The following is a 21,794-nucleotide window of genomic DNA, read 5'->3' as shown; positions in this document are numbered from 1 at the left end:
GCTGACGAGAGAGAGAGAGAGAGAGAGAGAGAGAGAGAGAGAGAGAGAGAGAGAGAGAGAGAGAGAGAGAGAGAGAGACAGCCTTCATCCCTATTATACAATTCAATTAGCTGTTAATCTCTGATAAGCTTGATTGCGTTAACATATTCTCGCTGATTTATCTGTCCTCCAGTAATAGATTTTGGGATGAATTCAAAACACGAAACACGGCACAGTTGCACAAGAGTATTTTCCCGTCAGATACGCAGCAGCTGGGGACTTGATGGGGCGTCATTTCAGCCCCAGAGATCCATTACATTTTCCTTCTATGCAATACATACGTTGTCAAATACAATCTGTTGTTTATGGCACGTAGTAATAAAGAGCACAACTGTTATTTACACGACAGTCATCTGGTTGCAAGTGGATAGAATTTAAGTTACACTGCGAGAGACGATAATATGTCTGGGACTATTAATGAATTCGTTTCGTAGGCTGCAAACTTCTGCCAGGTCTTCGCAGCTCTGTTACCCAACTGTAACATTGTAAAATGTAATATCTTGTTGCTAGTCAAGAGAGCCACCTACTGTGAAATTTCGTTAAATATAAAATTTACGTAATCCTCCTTGCCAACACACACGCACACACACGACTAACTGACAACAAAACAAACAAACAAAAAAAAACCAACATAAAATATATCCTCCTTGCTGGAAGTCATAACGAATATAATTCCCTTGTTAATTATCAACGAGACAGGATCAGTGTTAAAGAAATGCGACGAATCTACCAGCTGCAACTGACCGCAAACTAAAATAATCTAAAATAATCGAACTTATTCGTATATCTTTCTCACACGCAATGTATTATCCCGAAGGAAATTCTCCCCTGTCTGCTACACGATCAAGAAAGGATCAGCACATATATGACCCACTTAACACTCAGCCCCAGGTCGTATAACTCCATTGAATTACTTGGGCGAGAGAAATTTCATCACCATTTTCCTGCAGTTCCCGGACAGAAATTGACTGCAGTCATTCTTCCATACGCTGGAGTGGTTCCCAGTTACAGATCTGAAGATATTTCTCATTCTTTAATAATAGCTGAGAGAGAGAGAGAGAGAGAGAGAGAGAGAGAGAGAGAGAGAGAGAGAGAGAGAGAGAGAGAGAAAATCCTATATGCCCGACGAGAATAAAATCGATTAAGAACGTTTTCATGTCATAACAAGATAGAATTGAATTAATGACAGACTATAAAATGTAAGAGAGAAAGAAAAACGAATGGACTAAGATATACTGACTTAGAACTTCCGTATTAACTTGGTTGAATCTATTGTGCTCAGAAGCGTGTTGAGTCGAGAGTTTCGAACGTTGTCACGGTGCATAGGCCTATATGTCTGGGGACTAAGTGGAGATACTCTCCCTTACTGTAACCGTTTCACTGACACACTTTGTTTGTACGTTTGTTTACGTTTGTATGTATGAGAAGTACGATAACAAAAGCTTCGAACGCATATTCTGAAGAGATGTCCTCTTTGTGATTTTATTGTACCGTTCGTATGAAAGGTGGAACAATGCACGTTTTGGAAATAACGATATGCAGTGGTCTTTTGGTGGTGGGAATCCATGGTTAAAAGAATATATATACATATACATAAAGAATACACAACACATACATACACATATATATATGTATATATATAATGAAAAAAATTACATATGTATATATGCATATATACAGTAAGTATGTATGTATGTTATGTGTGTGTATATATATATATATATATATATATATATATATATATATATATATATATATATATATATATATATATATATATATATAAATATATAAAATGTCTTGGAAGGTTCTACCTATCACAAACATGTTAAAAACTCTTGGAAGGTTGCAGTGAGGTGTTGTATATACATACATGTATATATATATATATATATATGTGTGTGTGTGTGTGTGTGTGTGTGTCTGTGTGTGTTAGTATAATTATAGTAGACACAATGCCCTCTTAACTTCTCGAATTCATCCCATTTCATGGATACGTGTGTCACTACAAAGCCTTAGAACCAAATATACAAAATATGAAGCAATTCTGCTCTCCGGTAGCGGGAATAGAACCCACATCCCGAGAAATCACAGAGAGGTTGCGTTGGCGACCTGCCACGAGAAGGCCGGCAAAGTGACCTCGTTGTAATTTCTCGGGATTTGGGTTTGATTCCCGCTACTGGGCATCAGAACTCCTATATATTTCTTGCTTTGTAGTGACACACGTATTCATAAAGTGTGATGAATTCGAGAAGTTAATAGGGGCATTCTGACAATTACAACTAGGCTACATACGTACCTGGTAAAAAGTGACTGGAAGATTCTATATATATATATATATATATATATATATATATATATATATATATATATATATATATATATATATATATATATATATATATATATATATATATATATATATATATATATATATATATATATATATATATCGATATCTGCTTTTTTGGTGCATTGGGCAAAAATTTTGAAAACAGACACTATACTAAAATTGGACACAAATGCCAAATTAAAATCTTACCTGATTAATTTCTGAGGTCACAGCCACTGAATTATGTTCGTGTTCTCCTTTTTTGCCACAGTGGGTTTCGTAACCTGGAAAATACCGTAAACAAAATGATAATTTTTGTAACTAAACTTTTGACACTCAACTTGACGACAAAAGTCAGCAAGAAATAATAAATAATGGCACATATGCCTATTTGTTTTGTATTTCAATTTCTGTGAAAAGTCTACAGCGACAAGCCAACCCATGTATAAAGTGAAACGCTGAATCGTATCTCATGAAGAATAAAAAAATAAATAAATAAATAAACCTCGGTCGAAAAGAGAGAACGATAAGTATGATAAGCTATGAATACTATTAAAAAAACATGAACAATAAGTATGGTAAGCTATGAATACTATTACAAAAAAACCATGAAAATTCATTTTTATTTCGATATACACTATCATACAGCGGACCATACGCGTATTAATGAATATGTAGGCAGGCTCTAGGTAACGCTTCGGATGAATATACGTTTTAACATTATGAGCGATCTGTACGCAAAAGATCCACTTCCTGGTTGTGTAAAGATACCACGGCGATAGAAAACGCACACACACGCACACACACACACACACACTCTAGCTCAGTTGCTAGGTAAAATGGAAATACAATATCATAATAATAACTCTGCTGAAGACCATATCGACATACCTTGGTTTAAGAATAAAAAAAAATACTACATTGATCTGTACAACGTCCGCCTGTGACTTGGTGAAATAAATTTAGTGCGTCATAACATATAAACACAATTACTGAGAAGCAAAAATGCACCACCAAATGGACAATTATTGAAGTCTGACTTCCCTTGATATTAAAATCAGCAAGCATTATTTGATTACTAGGATAAACAAGTAAAAAATGCGTCGAAGTTTCTCCGGCACAATCGAGTTTTCTGTACAGCGTATCATCAAGGCCACCGAAAATAGATCTACCTTTCGGTGGTCTCGGTGCAATGCTATATGAGCCGCGGCCCATGAAACTCTCAGCCAGCCGTGATGACCTGTGTTGTTGCGTTGCCAGAAGCACGATCATGGCTAACTGTAACCATAAGTAAAATAAAAACTACTGAGGCTAGAGGGCTGCAATTTGGTATGTTTGATGATTGGAGGGTGGATGATCAACTTACCAATTTGCAGCCCTCTAGCCTCAGTAGTTTTTAAGATCTGAGGGAGGACAGAAAAAGTGCGGACAGAAAAAGTGTGGAAACAGACAAAGCCAGCACAATAGTTTTCTTTACAGAAAACTAAAATACGGGGGTGAAAATAAGTGCTCTCATGTAACAGCTTGGAATTACTCATTTAAAATATATGAAGTGGCATAAAGTGGATGCTGAGGAAAACTACCTTAGGTGCTCAATAAAAAGCATTCGTCCCATAAAAAGGTCACGCTGGAATCTGCCCTCATATAAGACCCAGAAAATGTAGAATTTTATTGCCTTTTGTTGGTGAAATGTCTACCATTTAGGTTAATGTCCTTTTACTCAGTAACCTATCATTTTTATAGGCCGTGCCCTTTCCAATAAATCAAATCATCTTCTCCGTAATAACTCGCTCTTTGAAGCTTTTAAATGGCATCTGCTGAAATTCTCCTGCAACGAAAATTCCACGAGTGATTGGACTTTGTTTCAATAAAATAAAAAGGATGTTTGTTGGCTAAAGAGGGCACGTAAAGGAAGACTTGCAGCTTCTCCTTTGGCACAGACCTCCTTTATCCACAGCCTCTACTTCTCATTACTGCGAATTCGGTCATTCGAAATCCCTGTCCCTACCAACTTTGATTCTGCGACTCCCTGTTGTCTGTTTCAAACCTTTGCTACAGCCTCTTCCGTCACAACAAATGGCGCGATGATGGTATTACCCATTAACTTTTGTTGCTGCATCTCCTCCCGTAAGAACCACCGTAAAATCGCTGGTTTCAATTTTATGTATTCTTCGGTCTTCGTAAAAAGTCTGACCCTATACATTTCCTTCAGCAAAACGATCTCACCATCAGCATTATCGTCTCTGGAAAATGTCTGTCTTAAAAAAGAAATTTCCTTCCACAGACTCAAGGTAGCAGTTTTTAGGAGCTCTCCGGCATGCTCCTCTAGACTTTTAATCTTTTCTTCGTTTTAATCGCTGAAGTTGTTTCATCACGTAGAGAAAAAAAACTGGCTGAAATTCAGGAGAGGAGCAAGGAAAGCGAAAAGCACAACTAGAAAGTGAGACAGATATTAAAGGAAAGCTTCCCAAAGAGGAGCAAATGACACTGCCCACGCATGAAGGTCCTCGAACGATTACAGATTTATAAAGAGAGAGAGGCTTTAGTAATTTTTAAATCATTTTTTAATAGAACAATTTCCTCCTGCCGTTAGTAGTCGGGATGATGGATTTGTTGTGGGAGATTTGCTTAGTGAAGGGCGCTAGTAACAGTACAAAAGCTTCACAGGTAACTGAATCCCGCGATGGAAAATAAGTTATTATATTTTCTGGATGACTAAACCCTTGATTATAAACGAACAACCTTGATCAAAACATTGCAGACCTTAGCCAAAATTCAGTACGCTTACGGTTACTACTTTTTTCTCTTCACAAATACTTCAGTTTTCAGAGCACTAAACCCTTGTTTTTTATCACATTCATATTCTACCCGCTGCACTTTCAGGAAAACATGGGGTTCTTTCTATTTTGTATTTGCTGATTAACTAAGAGTTTTCCATTACTGTTCATCCTTCATTAATAAAAAATCATTTTTAAATATAAAATCATTTTTAATAATGTTAACATTTCCAGTAATAAAAACTACATGCCACGTGTTTCTCTTAATTGGTAAAAAAAAGCCACTGTAGAAAACCAAGTTAATGTGAATAAATGTAAACACAGGAGCTTATAACTGTCACTAAAGACCTCTTCAGCTAAGCTGAACTGTAATTACAAAGCTCTGACAAAGAAATAAATAGTAAAAAAATCAAATGAGCAATTAAAATGGAAACTCATTCTTCTTGTAGTTGTACAAGTAACTGAGTCCTCTAAAATATCTAATTGCAGATTGGCTGCCAACCATATTCAACGATCTGTGGAACTGTCTTCAGAGGTGTAAGGTGTTTCCTTAAAAAAAAGTATTTGACGTTTTATTTCTTTGTTTTGTAATGACTACAGACTAAGCAGTACAGCTGAAGAGGACCTTAAGGAGAGCCGAAGCCTCCCGGTTTTATATTTATACACATAAACTTGGTTTTCTACGGTGTCTTCTTCTTAACCAATGTTAACATTTGTTCTTTTCATTTTTTTGTGTGGAAGAAGTTTTAGCCGTAATCGCAGTCGCCAATCTCGTAAGTAAGAAATGAAATAAATCTGGTTACATAATACACTGAAACATTTCTCTCAGCATTTTCCGTCCCTAAATTTCCCTGTCCCAATTTTCACTTCGTTAACGGCAACTTTTTTAAGAATCCACCCCTTCCCCTCTCTTCATAAATCATTTTTATAATCACCAGTTTTCCCTTTCCTTCGATTTTTATTTACTATATCCCTTCTCTCCATCACCCATAATTCAGAAAAGTATTCTTACCCTCTTATTCTTTACGCTCTATCTCTCTTTCTCTCTCTACCCAACGAGAAGAAATATTCGAGCCACTGTCTTAGAATAAATATCGACAAGAAAACTTTAAAAATAAATTACTCGTAATGATTATGATGCGGTTACAGGATTTAAGTAAAAGAAAAAAATTTAGTAACTCAATAAAAACAAGAAAAATGTGTGGTCACTTATCATTGTGTTGTTATTTAAGTTTCAATTCTGCAAATCAGGATTGAGTTTATTTCATCGCCGAAAACGTTCAGACGAAACTTACGTGATAGGGAGTTTTGACCCCTGATAGTCGATGACTCAGGCATTTGGAGAAGTGGTGCTTTCTGAACAATCAAAATAAAATTACTGGAAAAAACAAGTTATTACTTCTAATATGAATACGAGTAGTGTATATATATATATATATATATATATATATATATATATATATATATATATATATATATATATATATATATATATATATATATATATATATATATATATATACATATACATATACATATACATATACATATACATATACATATACATATACATATACATATACATATACATATACATATACATATATATATATATATATATATATATATATATATATATATATATATATATATATATAGAGAGAGAGAGAGAGAGAGAGAGAGAGAGAGAGAGAGAGAGAGAGAGAGAAATCTACTTAAATGATATTAGGAGAACCGTAGGTGAAACAAAACAATTAAAAACAATCTTTTTGTCCTCGAATGAAGAGCTAAAATTGAAAAGCAGAGGTAATTACTGCGGTACCGAGGCGTATAATTTTGGTGAGAATGTAATAGACCTTATTCATTTATAAATATGAATCATTCTAACAAAGAGTAAACAAAATATGTCTGAAACACCATTAGTGGTGATTAAATGTACAAGGTCATCGTATAATACAAATCAAAAAAGTAATCATGGAAGGCTGACAAAAGTCCGTTAATGAGAACTTCAGTTATACAGAAAATATTACGAAGCATTAATACATCACCCGAGAGAGAGAGAGAGAGAGAGAGAGAGAGAGAGAGAGAGAGAGAGAGAGAGAGAGAGAGAGAGAGAACTGCATACATTTTCCACTTTCTACATTATACTACACGTAGGAGTTCCAGAATTCCATTGTAGGCGGCATTTCAAGGCCAACCAAAGCGCCGTTAATTAAAGAAATGCCTTGGAGTCATTACGTGTACTTGGCAATGAATGCCCATTCTTCAGAACTGCGTGCATTAGTAAAATGAGAGAACATAGTCATTATGTGCAAAGTAATCAGAAATGTTCTCATAGGCTAGACATAAAATATCGTAAAATATATCTTGCCAAGACTAAATTTGAGAGAATGATATGCACTCTTATTTAACTGAAATTAATTTTTTTTTATTTAATTACGCTTCGTAACGCACTCGACTTTCATGAGGAAAGGCTGCTGCCACTGCTATGACCAGCTATTGATAAGGAAGAAAATCAAAATTAATCCCTTTTCAAAGAATCGGAATTTTTTCTTATACGACGTGAAAAAAAAACCTAAACAAAATTATGGCTATAAAACTGAGCTATATGCAAATTAGTAGCACAAAATAAAATATGTAATAATTAAAACCATTACTTTCTGAAAAATATACATTTGATTAATGAGTTATTATCGTTAACTACCATGTAATAATTGAAAATACCTTGCCGATTTTTCGGATTAAGGCAGAAAAAAAATGGTTTCAGTCATTTGGAATGATAGCCACACCGTAAGAAATGCAATTTGCGTTATTACTGATCAACTAATGAGCATCAGAATCAAGAAATTTTCTGATAAGTTCCATGCAATGTAAAGCATAAAACAATTTTGTATCCTACTATATATATATATATATATATATATATATATATATATATATATATATATATATATATATATATATATATATATAAATCTCTCTCTCTCTCTCTCTCTCTCTCTCTCTCTCTCTCTCTCTCTCTCTCTCTATATATATATATATATATATATATATATATATATATATATATATATATATATATATATATATATATATATATATATATATATATATATATATATAATTTCTGTGTTTTAAAAATACAATTCTATATAACAGCACACAATGACCACTAGAATACGACAGTTATTCAATACGTTACATGGCTTTGCATTTAGTCTTTATTAAGAAATATAAAAACACTAGATACCACCAATCTTAAAAAGTTTGATATTGAAATATGTTTGAATTCTGCTACTCATTTTTGCTTTATAATACATTCTAAAGACAACGGTATTGTATTCATTAGAATGAATATTCTTCCTATGAATACCTGCAATGATGTAAATCGAGAAAATCAGAGTTGAACTTAGACACAGGTATTATCTTACCCTCCTCATGTAACCTGAAAGAGCTGCCAAAGGCCATTAAGCAAATTAAATGCAACGAAGGCGATAATCCGATAATGAAATGCTCATTGCATTAAAATTAATGCTGCCGATAAGCTTGATGTGCCAAAGCAGCTTCTTTGTACTTTGTAATGGCTTGAAGTAAGCAAATTTATGTATGATTACAAATATATATATATATATATATATATATATATATATATATATATATATATATATATACATACAGACACACACACATATATACATATATATATATATATATATATATATATATATATATATATATATATATATATATATATATATATAGAGCCCTGATGGCCGAGTTGGTTAAGGCAGCATCCTCAGACTTCATAGAGGTCTGTGGCACGGGTTCAGAGAGGCGGACACTTTGCTATCCGTGTAGACACCCCGGGATTATGTATCTAATCAACGGATAGGTTTGCTTGAAAAGCAAATGGGTGTTACAGATTATAACACACACAAACAAAGCCACTCCAACATCTAAAAACACGTCTCGACTGTCGACCTCACCGCGTAACGACTCCTCGCTGCTGGGAGAAAGAGCGCTGGTGAACTGGTACAGTACATGTACACAATACCGGGGTCTAAGCGATGTCAGGCAGGGCAGCCGATCGGGACCACAAAGACTATCCCAAAAAGCCAAATCAAAGTCCTTCAAAAGTAGGATAACGGCGACCCCATATAAAAATAGGAACAAGCTGGGAAGAAGAAGATATATATATATATATATATATATATATATATATATATATATATATATATATATATATATATATATATATATATATATATATATCGTCATAAATAATGACACAAATATTTAATACTGAATTCACTACAGCTCAGATACTCCTAGGGGAATTATAACTGACAAGTGCTTCGCCACCAGTTGAATTCGAACCGTTGGTCAATGACACAGCAAGAAAGTTATGGGTTGATATCGACTCTGCTGTGCTCACGTCTTTCAAATCAAGTTTCTGCGCTTAGAATCGATTTCTTTCCTTCTCCGCCATGACAGCTGCGCGACTTTAATTTTATCTGCGTATTTACAAATATTAAGCCATAAATATCGTTTAATATCCAGCTTATTCTACCTCGAGATAACTTAATATTTATGAATATAAAAAAGTCACAACCTTTGTGTACTCTTAACAATTTAGTAAAAAACAAAAATTTACATAAATTATAAACTGCAATAGGTATCCTATTTCGGGAAATAATTACCCGCTTGAAAAGGTATGAACCTTAATTGGCGATATATACCTGTAGCAGAGCAGTGATGTGTAATACATGCTTTGCTACAGGAGCCATAACTGGGGATAGGCGATGATGGATAATTAGACGGCTGGTACTGCTCTAGTGCTCCTGATTGGTAGCTTATATGCTTATTGTGAACTTTCGTGAGATCTGTACGCCTTTACTAACACTGCCATATATATATATATATATATATATATATATATATATATATATATATATATATATATATATATATATATATATATATATATATATATATATATATATATATATATATATATATATATATATATATATATATATATATATATATATATATATATATATATATATATATATATACATATATATTAATATAATATACATACATATATGTATGTATATGTATATGTGTATATATATATATATAAATATATATATATATATATATATATATATATATATATATATATATATATATCACTGCTGCTTTTAGTATTTATTTCCCTAACCTTTTTTTTTTATTCAGTTGTACAGGCTACATAATGCAAAACAACACTAGAAATCAATACGATTTTTGCGTAATAAATAATTCGATTAATGCTCATAATACTAGTTAGGTAAATGTTTCGATCAAAAGCTTCAGGACGTGCTTTGTTCACTTAATTCCGAGAGAAAGGAAAATGAATTTACAGACGTTTTCCATAAGGCTGCTTTAGGCGATGTTATGAAATGGAGCATTCTATACAAAGAAATGAACCTTACTTGCAAGGCTAAATTGAAACTATGAATAGATTTTCCAGCCGAGTTATTTTCCTCCTGACTAATTTGAAGAACAGCGGGTACGCTTATCATTATGAACCCGATTACCGCTCAAAGATAAAATATATACAGAGGAACCGTCGTAGTACAGATTATTGAACGGATCAGCTAATTTCTCCAAGCTTTGTAGGAAGATAATCTGGAGCAAACAAATCCTACTATGTATGGTAAATAGGCAATGGGCTCTCTCGCATACGTCATATAACTTATCAGCTCAACAGAAATATTACTTGTCTCTCTCTCTCTCTCTTTCTCTCCCTTTATAAGTAAAGAGAGTCAGTCATTGCTCTAGATTGTCAACAATATTTCAATTACCTTATGTGCAGCTAAAATAGAGAAGACATGGATACCACTAAGTACTGCATGGTAGTTTGTTCTCATTAATTTATTTCCCTTTGGCAATGATGACTTCTAGAAGTACGTTAGCAACACATCGCTAAAGCAAATTCATCATCAGTACACATTACGAAAATATCTTTCCTCAAATTCGCAATCAATCTCTATTATCTTCTTTCTCTCCAAAAGGAATAATTCAAAATAAGTGAACGCTGTACTTGTAATAACAAGGAAGAATCGCAGCATTTACCATCTTATAAATAAACTAGTGAGTATTCTAGCTTAATTCAATTTAGGTACTGTTATAACTTTCAATAAGCTATTTCTTAATTATGAATCATAAAAACACGCCATAAAATTCGGCAAGCAGATTTCATAATATAGTAAAGAGTATGAAAATTACATAACGATAGTGCCACAGCTTGTTAAAGTATCTTCTGCCAGACATCTAAGAGATGACATTCTGTTGGCTGTTGCATTAAAGTCATTAAAACGCCCCCCTAATCCCAATCAGTTCTTTCTATAATAAGTATGAAATATAGAGATATAATTAGGAATATCAAGTATTAATGTCTTTATCATGTCTCAGTTCCTCGTTCGACGGGTCGGTATCGCTCTCGGCTAATGAAGAATTAGAGGAATTTATTTCTGGTGACAGAAATTCATTTCTCGGTATAATGTGGTTCGGATTCCACAATAAGCTGTAGGTCCCGTTGCTAGGTAACCAGTTGGTTCTTAGCCACGTAAAATAAGTCTAATCCTTCGGGCCAGCCCTAGGAGAGCTGTTAATCAGCTCAGTGGTCTGGTTAAACTAAGGTATACTTAACTTTTTATCATGTCTCAAGCAATTACAAAGTCCTGAGTCGTTCTTTTTGTATAAGTATAAATGAAATATAGAGAAAACGTGAGCTATTGCAGTTGAAGAAAGCAAACTCATTATTCTAGAGGACACGGCTTAGTCCATTAATGACATTCAGTTTCCAAAATAGATGCAACCTATCTCAGCGCACGATGCCATTAAAGCTGAATTTTTCATATCTTTATGTAGATGAGTCATGCAAATAAACTGCGTCGTCAGCGTCAGGAATTAATCTTTACTATTACATGAAATCATTGTTAAGCAGGATGGTATAATTAGGGTAGAGCATTGGCAATTGTTATTTTTCCTTTGATATAAAACTCTGGATGAGTATAATTTCATCCGATATGAGCTGACAAAAATAATTTCAACGTACTTCTTTTTTCATTTTGTGGAGCTGCAAAATATAATTATGATAGGATGTATCATTTTGAAGAGGGAGAAATAAATGTCAAAGCGAACCGGTAATGAATCATGTCTAAATTAGTAAAATATATTTCATACAAATCAAGACTGTAAATTTAATGTATTTATGTATAAGATTATTTGATCCATCACCTAAGTTAAAAATCATATTCTATATCAATATTGCAAGCGGCTTTTTTTACATTTAAACGTGTAAGGAAACGCAGGTTTGTAGCAGAGAAAGTAGTAATGGGTATCTTGCTAAACTGGTGTTTCATTACCAACTCATAGTCACCTGAACAACTGACGTAATGACTGATGTAAGGAACAAACAATGGCAGTCACGTGAAAGTTTATTCACAGCCAGATGATATAGGAAATAGATACTGATTGCGCAGCACACACCGCTAACCACCATCGTTAGCCATTCTGTATCTAGAAGCGGGTCCAATTTCAGACGCAATTTCAACCTTACATCTTTTCATTATAGTTTCTAGCATCGTCTTTATTCTTCGCTAATGAAGTTGAATATGACTTGTGCTTCAAGTACTTGTATTTTAGTTTGTTTTTTCGTTACGTGTTTGATTGTTCTTTGTCAATGTATATTACTTATTTTTTATGTTTGGTTATATTACCGAGAACTCCTTCTGTCACACAATTTCACATCGCCTAAATTCCGAGTTTCGTCATTCATCAACAACCACTCTTGAAGATTTACAATTACAATATAAAGGAATGTTCATCCTTTTTTATTGTGATACCACCTGAAACTCCGATGAGGCTCTTCCTAGAATTAATTAGGCTCACGGTTTTTTTCAATTTCTTCGGGAAATTTAAGAGATACGTTGTTTTGCTTGCCAAAATATAGGCTTATCGCAGTAATATCTGCTTTTATATCTACTTTCTGAGAAAGGAAGAAATACACTATAAGATGGTAAATAAATTTAAAGCGATTTAGGGGAAATGTTTACGATCATATCTGAATTGTTATGCACTCCTAAATCTATCTCCTTTCGAGATGGTCAACTTTTCTTCTTCTAACAACTCTTGCTAAGAGTATATTCTTCTTAGCTTTTATCCGTTATTACTTTATGTTCGTGTCAAATACGTATAAAGTAACAACGTATTATTTCATTGAACATTAGACAATCTTCATTTCTTTAATTACATAAGGTAAAGATTATTAGTAAATATCCTTCCTAATAGCAAGATGTCAAATGAGGAAATTCATTGCCAGTCTGCCAATTACTGATAATGGCCAAAAAACCTACGACACACTGCAAACAAGATAATAAGTCCTTTCTTTAAAATGAGCAGTTGGTCACTGTACTAATAAACGTTCTAAACAAGTTGCATGCGTAAAAGGGTTATATTCCCTTATATATATCGAGGCTTCAATATTAACATAAAAAACAAAACAAAACGATACACGCACTACTGTAGGTTTCCCGATTACTAAGAACAAATGAAACGTCTTAAAACTTGTTGAAAAGAGAAAAGTAGTGAATGACCTGTTAAAAGGAGGCAAACGTCAATTTCAATAAACATGAACTTGCCCGGTACAATATAATCTTCTACTGGTTCGTGCATAAATTGAATTTCCAAGTCTGGATGGGTAAAACATATGGCTGTAACTGTAATGCAAAAAATACGCACATCTCTCTCTCTCTCTCTCTCTCTCTCTCTCTCTCTCTCTCTCTCTCTATATATATATATATATATATATATATATATATATATATATATATATATATATATATATATATATATATATATATATATATATATATACACACATATATATATATATATATATATATATATATATATATATATATATATATACAGGACAAACACACACACATATATATATACACGCATTTATATATGTATAAAATAAACGAAGAAACTATGAGAATAAGTCGAAAATACTGTGTTTCATTTGCATTTTACTATCTTTGAAAATTTCCCATTAAAGATGTATTAGTTACACGTGGAAAAATCGTCAATATGACACAACAATCTGTCATTTTAAAGAGAGAGAGAGAGAGAGAGAGAGAGAGAGAGAGAGAGAGAGAGAGCCCAAATCACCTCTCCCCTTTAGCATTACACTAATTACTTCCGTTATTAATTTAGCCGCTAAAAGCTTCTAGTGCATACTCTAACATCATGAAAAGCATAATGACTCATGTTGCCAGGATTCTAAAACATCCCAAAATGTCAAATGCAATCACTAAAGGCTAGTATTAGTTTTTATTTAATGCTTAGTGCTACATTACTCACTTTTCCATCATTCTACCATTTTAAATATTGCTTCCAGACCGTCTTAGTTTTGGATGATTTAATCTATAAGATTTTTCCCATTCCTTATCTTAGTTTCTTTCTAAAACACACGAAATCTTTAGGCAACCGAGTTAAATAGCTCAGATTTCATATGTCAAATTACCACTGGAAGATTATTCAGGTGGCTTTTGAAATAAACAGTGTACTGTTATTCGTTACCTGAAACTTGGATACATTGTGTTGGAAGCTTGGAAATGTTTTCCCAAATTCCCTCTCACTAACTGCTTCGCATTCATCAAGTTGGATTTAATAGGATGGTTGAGATGGCAGACTTTCTGCGCGTGTGCCTTTTGCTACATCATCATTTCTATATCTGATTTCTAAGATTATTAAACGATGCTACAGGTATATCACAACAATACCGCCTCGTTACCCCTTGGCAACCAATATTTGTATAATATCACTTTTCTTGACGCCTGCTTGCAGCTGTAATTGCAAAAAATCCATGTTTGGAAAACAGATGAAATACTAGTTATGCGCTATGAAATGAATCGTTTCATACATTATCATTAATGATGCATAACAATGTGAAACCTTCGGACTCTTTCAGTAGGACGGATAAAGTAAATGCATGAAAAATACCAAATCATACATCTGCAAGAATTTATCTCTCTCTCTCTCTCTCTCTCTCTCTCTCTCTCTCTCTCTCTCTCTCTCTCTTATAAGCGTTAAACATGCTTATAAAAATTTCATAATAACTATTAAGGAATTAAAGGATTAACAGTTGGATCATAAAATGGGGTAACGGTCGGGAGCTAGAATTATTATAAAAATATTTAGCACAAAAAAGGTTTCTTATTCATATTATACAACGAAGATATATATACATAGATCATAAATGCAAGAGAACATGACTTTCGAATAGTTATATAAGGAACAAATTCATCAGACGATCTAGCTGAACACTGAAATTATATTTACTGATGGTAGGAGCTTTCTTATATTCAAATTTATAAACTTTTTTAAACGTCCATATTGAGAACTTATTGTTTACCAGTTTTTTAACGAATAATTCACAACCGTGGACAAAATCTTTACTGCTCATACAAATATTTGCAAATCTAGAAAATTGCGAGCATATGACGCACACACACACACACTCTCTCTCTCTCTCTCTTTCTCTCTCTTATCTGCGCGGTTTCGCTTTATACTTGACTAAAAAAACGATTCCCATGATTCTTTCCGTGCTGGTTGCTCAGAAATCCTGGAAGGTTTTAAATTATTAAACGCGGCCCAGTTTAGCTGTTTCCAGTCGCTTCCTTCTTTTTTTTAGCTTTCGGAAAAGAAAACTATTGTGCCGGCTTTGTCTGTCCGTCCGCACTTTTTTTCTCTCCGCACTTTTTCTATCCCCCCTTAGATCTTAAAAACTACTGAGGCTAGAGGGTTGCTAATTGGTATGTTGATCATCCACCCTCCAATCATCAAACATACCAAATTGCAGCCCTCTAGCCTCAGTAGTCTTTTATTTTATTTTATTTAAGGTTAAAGTTCGCCATAATCTTGCTTCTGGCAACGATATAGGATAGGCCACCACCGGACCGTAGTTGAAGTTTCATGGGCTGCGGCTCATACAGCATTATATCGAGACCACCGAAAGATAGAGCTTTTTTCGGTGGCCTTGATTATGCGCTGTAGCGGCTGAACAGAAAACTTGATTGTGCCAAAAAAACTTCGGAGCATTTTTTTTTCTTTCGTTCTTTCTTAGTTTGTCTGTAACATTCAGCACTGAGAGTCAAACGGAAAGAAAGTCTTCCTCTGATGATTGATTTTTATTAATGTAGAAATACAATGACTAATGAGCATTTTTATACTAAACAAAATCCGAAGCATTTAAAATAATATCTAATTACTATTATTGCAGTGCTGATAAAATTCCTTTCTGACTTTGTAAGGGATTTCATTCGTAATCAATGTTCTTTACAAGAGATTTTTCGAATAAATCTAACAACCATGAAAAATCCGGTGTATCATTATGAAGATTTCTTAAAGGATATTACCACCTGATATAAATACCCTGTGCGTATAGATACTTCACGCTTCAAGTAGTTTTCCACTATTTATTTGTCCACATGATTATTACTCACAGCACAAACAGAAAGGTAAAAGTAAAATTAGAAATGCAATAATGTGCATTAAAACTTTCTCTGTTATCAACAGCAACACCGTAATTGGGAGCTTAGCTCTTAATAGAAAGGATTATCGAACGGAATTACCGGAAAATCTCCGGGTTTATCGTGCAGTATGGCCTTTCTTCTTTTCACCATTTATGAATTATATGTCTAAGATTATGTACGTGTATATATTATGATATATATATATATATATATATATATATATATATATATATATATACATATATATACATGTATATACATGTATATATATATATATATATATATATATATATATATATATATATATATATATATATATACTAAGAAAGAATGAAAGAAAACAAGTAAATAATGCGCAGAAGTTTCTTCGGCGCAATCGAGTTTTCTGTATAGCGTATAATCAGGACCACCGAAAATAGATCTATCTTTCGGTGGTCTCGGTATAATGCTGTATGAATGGCGGCCCATGAACTTTTAGCCATTGCCCGGTAGTGGCCTGTCCTATAGCGTTGCCAGACACACGATTATAGCTAACTTTAACCTTAAAATAAAAACTACTGAGGCTGGAGGACTGCAATTTGTATGTTGATGATTGGAGGGTGGATGATCAACATACCAATTTGCAACCCTCTAGCCTCGGTAGTTTTTAAGATCTGAGGGCGGACAGAAAAATCGCGGACGGACGGACAAAAACATCTCAATTTTCCTTTACAGAAAACTAAAAAGGAAGGCAGATACTAGGACTAGCTAGACTTGGTCTCGTTTAACAATAAATTGGAAACCTTGCCAGGCTTCCTCAACTACTAGCACGGAAAGAATCACTGGAAACGTTTTTATAGTCAAGTTTAAAGCGAAATTGCAAAGATATCAGAGAGCATTTGGCTCACGGGCACGTTTTAGAAAGTGAGAACAGAAGGAGAGAGAGAGAGAGAGAGAGAGAGAGAGAGAGAGAGAGAGAGAGAGAGAGAGAGAGAGAGAGAGAGAGAAGAGGCTGCAGGTTATCTGGTGTTATACCAACCAGGATCAATGACACCGGGGAGATTTTTTGAGTTCGTAGGTTAGTAAACAGGTAGAGAGAGAGAGAGAGAGAGAGAGAGAGAGAGAGAGAGAGAGAGAGAGAGAGAGAGAGAGAGTTGAAAAGGTGGGAGTAGTACTGCAGATGTATTACCCTCAGTGATTAAAAAACCCGGTTTATAATTTTTCATCAAAATAATCTAAAGACAAATCAAAATGACATATTATTAACAGGATTTTTAGTCAGTTCAAATATTTCTTCCCTACTTTCATATTCATAGTGTTGTAGCATGTATATCGCTATACATAAATGTCCTCTACGAGATAGATGGAAAGAAACTGAACAAATGTAGCGAGCATATATATAAACAGCGTCATAATAAAAACTGTTGAGAGAGATGAACCATATTGTTTGGTGAAAGGAATATTGTATGATTACTTCGGCACATAAATCATAGGTCAGCAATCTCCGTGACGATGATGCAACGGAGGAGATAAAGGACAAAGGGTCAGTTATCATAATCATCTAGTAAACTTGCGAAGTTTTAATCGTTTCACAGGAAAGAACAAAATGTTACAGAAAGTTTACAGCGCCTCAGGCGAATTAAAAGAATCTTTCAGTTATTATATGGCGGTACATCATTGCAGGTTGAAAATAAAAATCTCCAAAGGGATTCTTTGCATCATATTGATAAAGTTTAAAACAGGTTCCTGTTACTCTTGGATTCTGATGAATGGATAGTGTAGAAAAATTACAAATATGTTAGGAAGCTAAGAATATAAGAAACCAATAATATCATGAATGCTAATAGATAAAATCAATATGATTTTCTGAAAATCGGAATCGATTCAGTACCCATTAATCACATCCTAGGATTCCAACAAAGTGTAAATTCACAAACGGCTGAAGTTAAACTCACTCTTATAACTGTAGATGATGCAGCTTCAAACAATGGATTAAACTAGATTCGGTTTTCTAAGAGGATCCTAGCTGGTATTCAGGGTATTTATTGACGGCAACTCGTATAACAGTAAAGAGTAAAGATTTCCGAATAACTACACTTTCCACGATAGTAAAGGGTATGCACTGGAAGCCTGTAGCTGTTACCTGAATCAAATGATGTAAATCTAAATGACCAGTGGTACTTTGTAGCTCATTTTAGAGCGACACGTAGGTGTGTGTGAGAGAGATCATCGTTATCTTTTAACAACAGAAAAATCATTGATTTGATCTGAATGTTTTTGTTGTTGTGGAATTAATCCAACTCTTTACTGAATTTTTTTTTTTTTGGGGGATGTTAACAGTACAGGAAAGCACACATAATCCTATTTAATCTTTTCGGAAGCTTTAGAACATCTCTTTTTTTTAGTACGGCGGATATCCGTGGGTGTACATCCCTATGAGGGATGCCTCTGAATTTTTAATTGACAGTTCAAAGTACCGGATTGCCTGCTGAAAAAAGTCCTCCAAGAAATTCCCTTTGCCACTGCTCTTTCATTAAACTTAAGATATAAATGGAGCAGAATCCATTTCAAGGCAACATAAAATAGGTCAAAACACATAACCAAAGCGAGAGCAACGTCACTGGAGAGCTAATACCCTTATTTTTCATGTACAAAGGAAGGTTCAATAGCGATTGGGGCCTTGGGGGGAGCTATAGTACCAAGAATCCTTTTGTTTCATTTGTGAAAGACTTAGATTGAAGTGTTTATGGAAGAGGGACTGATACAAAGAGAGAGGCGTCGTATTCAAAATCAGGTATCTATGAAAGGTGGATATTAGGATTGGAAACCTGAACTTCGGAGCCAACGTTTTGTCAGGATGCCCTGAATGCCATAAAATGTACATTTGGTAATAGGGTATAATCAGCCTCCGCGTTACCTCATAAAAATATCGTACCGACAAAAGTGTTATACTTATGTGAGTGCCTGTGTGTGTGTGTGTGTGTGTGTGTGTGTGTGTGTGTGTGTGTGTGTGTGTGTGTAATGATCGGCACTGCTCTTAAGGATCCGGGCACTTCTGTAAGGTCTACAATGTTCCCATAACTTTTTGTGCTTGGATACTTGAATGGTGACGTGAAAGTTGTCAAAAAGAAAAGCGACTGATGGGTATGGTTGATTGCAAATTGTCATTCTAACGATTATAATCATCGACGCCGGAAAATGCTTTTTGTTTTGTAATTCATTTGAATTAAACAAAAAATAGAAGAAATTCATTTGAATTAAACAAAAAATAAAAGAAAGTAAATTACTCAATTCCAGAGAAACAGAATCAATGAAAGACATGGCAAATAAAAGAAAAGGAATTTTTAAAATGCCAAAGGGTAATCCTGTCATACTGAGTAAGAGTATATGGCAAACATATACAGTTAAATATTCAGGGCTGATCAGGTTGTATTCAACAACACACAGGTGGACAAACATGAAGATATTGTTTCTGCTGAACGAACGCTTATAGGAGTGCAGAGATCTCGAAAGAAAAATAATGACTGAAGACTAAAACCAGCTCGAATGGATTGTATGTTGAAAAATGCTACTGGTTCTACATCGGACAGAATATATATAGCCTATATATAATATATATATATATATATACATATATATATATATATATATATATATATATATATATATATATATATATATATATATATATATATATATATATATATTTTTTTTTTTTTTTTTTTTTTTTTTTTTTTTTTTTTTTGCAGTAACTAGGACTCCAATGTTCCCGGAATTATTTTCGTCTCCGCATTTATTATCGTCACTTCCTTTAAACTATACTTTGTACATTAATTAGAAAATGTCATATACATTTTACAAATTTCTCTTATGTCGACGGAAGCGAAAGAGAGGAGAAAATAATAAAATTCTTCGTAATTTCAAGCGGTGATATAAATTCATTTGCATGGCCTCTCTCGCTCAGGTGATTAATACAGAGCAGTAAAAAACCGACGTAAGTGATCACCATTTTTAATTCCTAGGCTTCAAGTTGAGACCAACCACCTGTTCATGCATACTAAAGCAAAGAGCATAAAAAGATATTTTATAGAATTTTATGGCGTGGGTTATAATAAATACAGTTTTTACCTTCGTAAAATTTGTTCCCAGCTTTTAAGCTAGCTTTTTATAATCATATCAATGATATTGGCGGTTAAAGTGTTCAGCGATGAAGTTATTTCGTAACTGCTCGTTTTAGTTTTCTGTAAAAGAAAACTATTGTCCGTTCGCACTTTATTCTGTCCGCACTTTTTCTGTCCGCTCCCAGACCTTAGAAACTACTGAGGCTAGAGGGCTGCAAATTGGTATGTTGATCATCCACCTCCAATCATCAAATATACCAAACTGCAGCCCTCTAACCTCAGTAGTTTTTATTTTAATTAAGGTTAAAGTTAGCCATAATCGTACTTCTGGCATCGATATAGTATAGGCCACCACCGGGCCTTGGTTAAAGTTTCATGGGCCGCGGCTCATACATCATTATATCGAGACCACCCAAAGACAGATCTATTTACGGTGGCCTTGATTATACGCTGTAGCGGCTGTACAGAAAACTCGATTACACCGAAGAAACTTCGGCCCAGTTTTTACTTGTTTTAGCATACGCTTACTTTAATGTTTGACTGTTCCAATAATTCTTTTTATACGTGGAGTAACTGACTCTATGAGAACTTGTTCAATTTTGTGCTCAGGATTTCTTCAACAGATTCACTCTAAGCAATTGGAATTATTTGGTAATAAAGCTGTAAGGATCTTTTCGAACAGAGTTAACTGTTCATATACAAAGCCAACAGGCAAAACCTGAATAGGTAGAACGAGAGGTATGGCCATTGACCTTCCTGCCACAAAGCTTTTCCATTAGGTAATGATCATATTCCTTGGACTTCTGGTCTTCAGTCCTTCAGTCCAAGTGGACTGTATTCACAATAAGGCATGCATAATTAGGCCCATATTGACGACAAGAGAAGTGGATTAGGAATGTACTGATTGTAATATATTGATGTACCTAGGACTGAATTAACAACAAGAGACTGG

The 21,794-nt window shown here is 34.0% G+C and overlaps 1 long non-coding RNA gene across 3 annotated transcripts in view; it reads right to left on the bottom strand.

The window, feature by feature from the left end:
- Positions 1-21,794, bottom strand: part of LOC136832148 (uncharacterized) — a 359,618-nt gene that overhangs the window by 53,175 nt on the left and 284,649 nt on the right. For all 3 annotated transcript variants that reach the window (XR_010851094.1, XR_010851095.1, XR_010851096.1), the window contains exon 7: positions 2,582-2,655. This is a non-coding gene — a long non-coding RNA (uncharacterized lncRNA). The remainder of the gene's footprint in view (positions 1-2,581; positions 2,656-21,794) is intronic.

This window comes from Macrobrachium rosenbergii, chromosome 49 (assembly GCF_040412425.1).
Source record: "Macrobrachium rosenbergii isolate ZJJX-2024 chromosome 49, ASM4041242v1, whole genome shotgun sequence".
Taxonomy (NCBI): domain Eukaryota; kingdom Metazoa; phylum Arthropoda; class Malacostraca; order Decapoda; family Palaemonidae; genus Macrobrachium; species Macrobrachium rosenbergii.
Note: the sequence above shows the minus strand (reverse complement) of the source record. Positions and strands in the feature narration are given on the sequence as shown.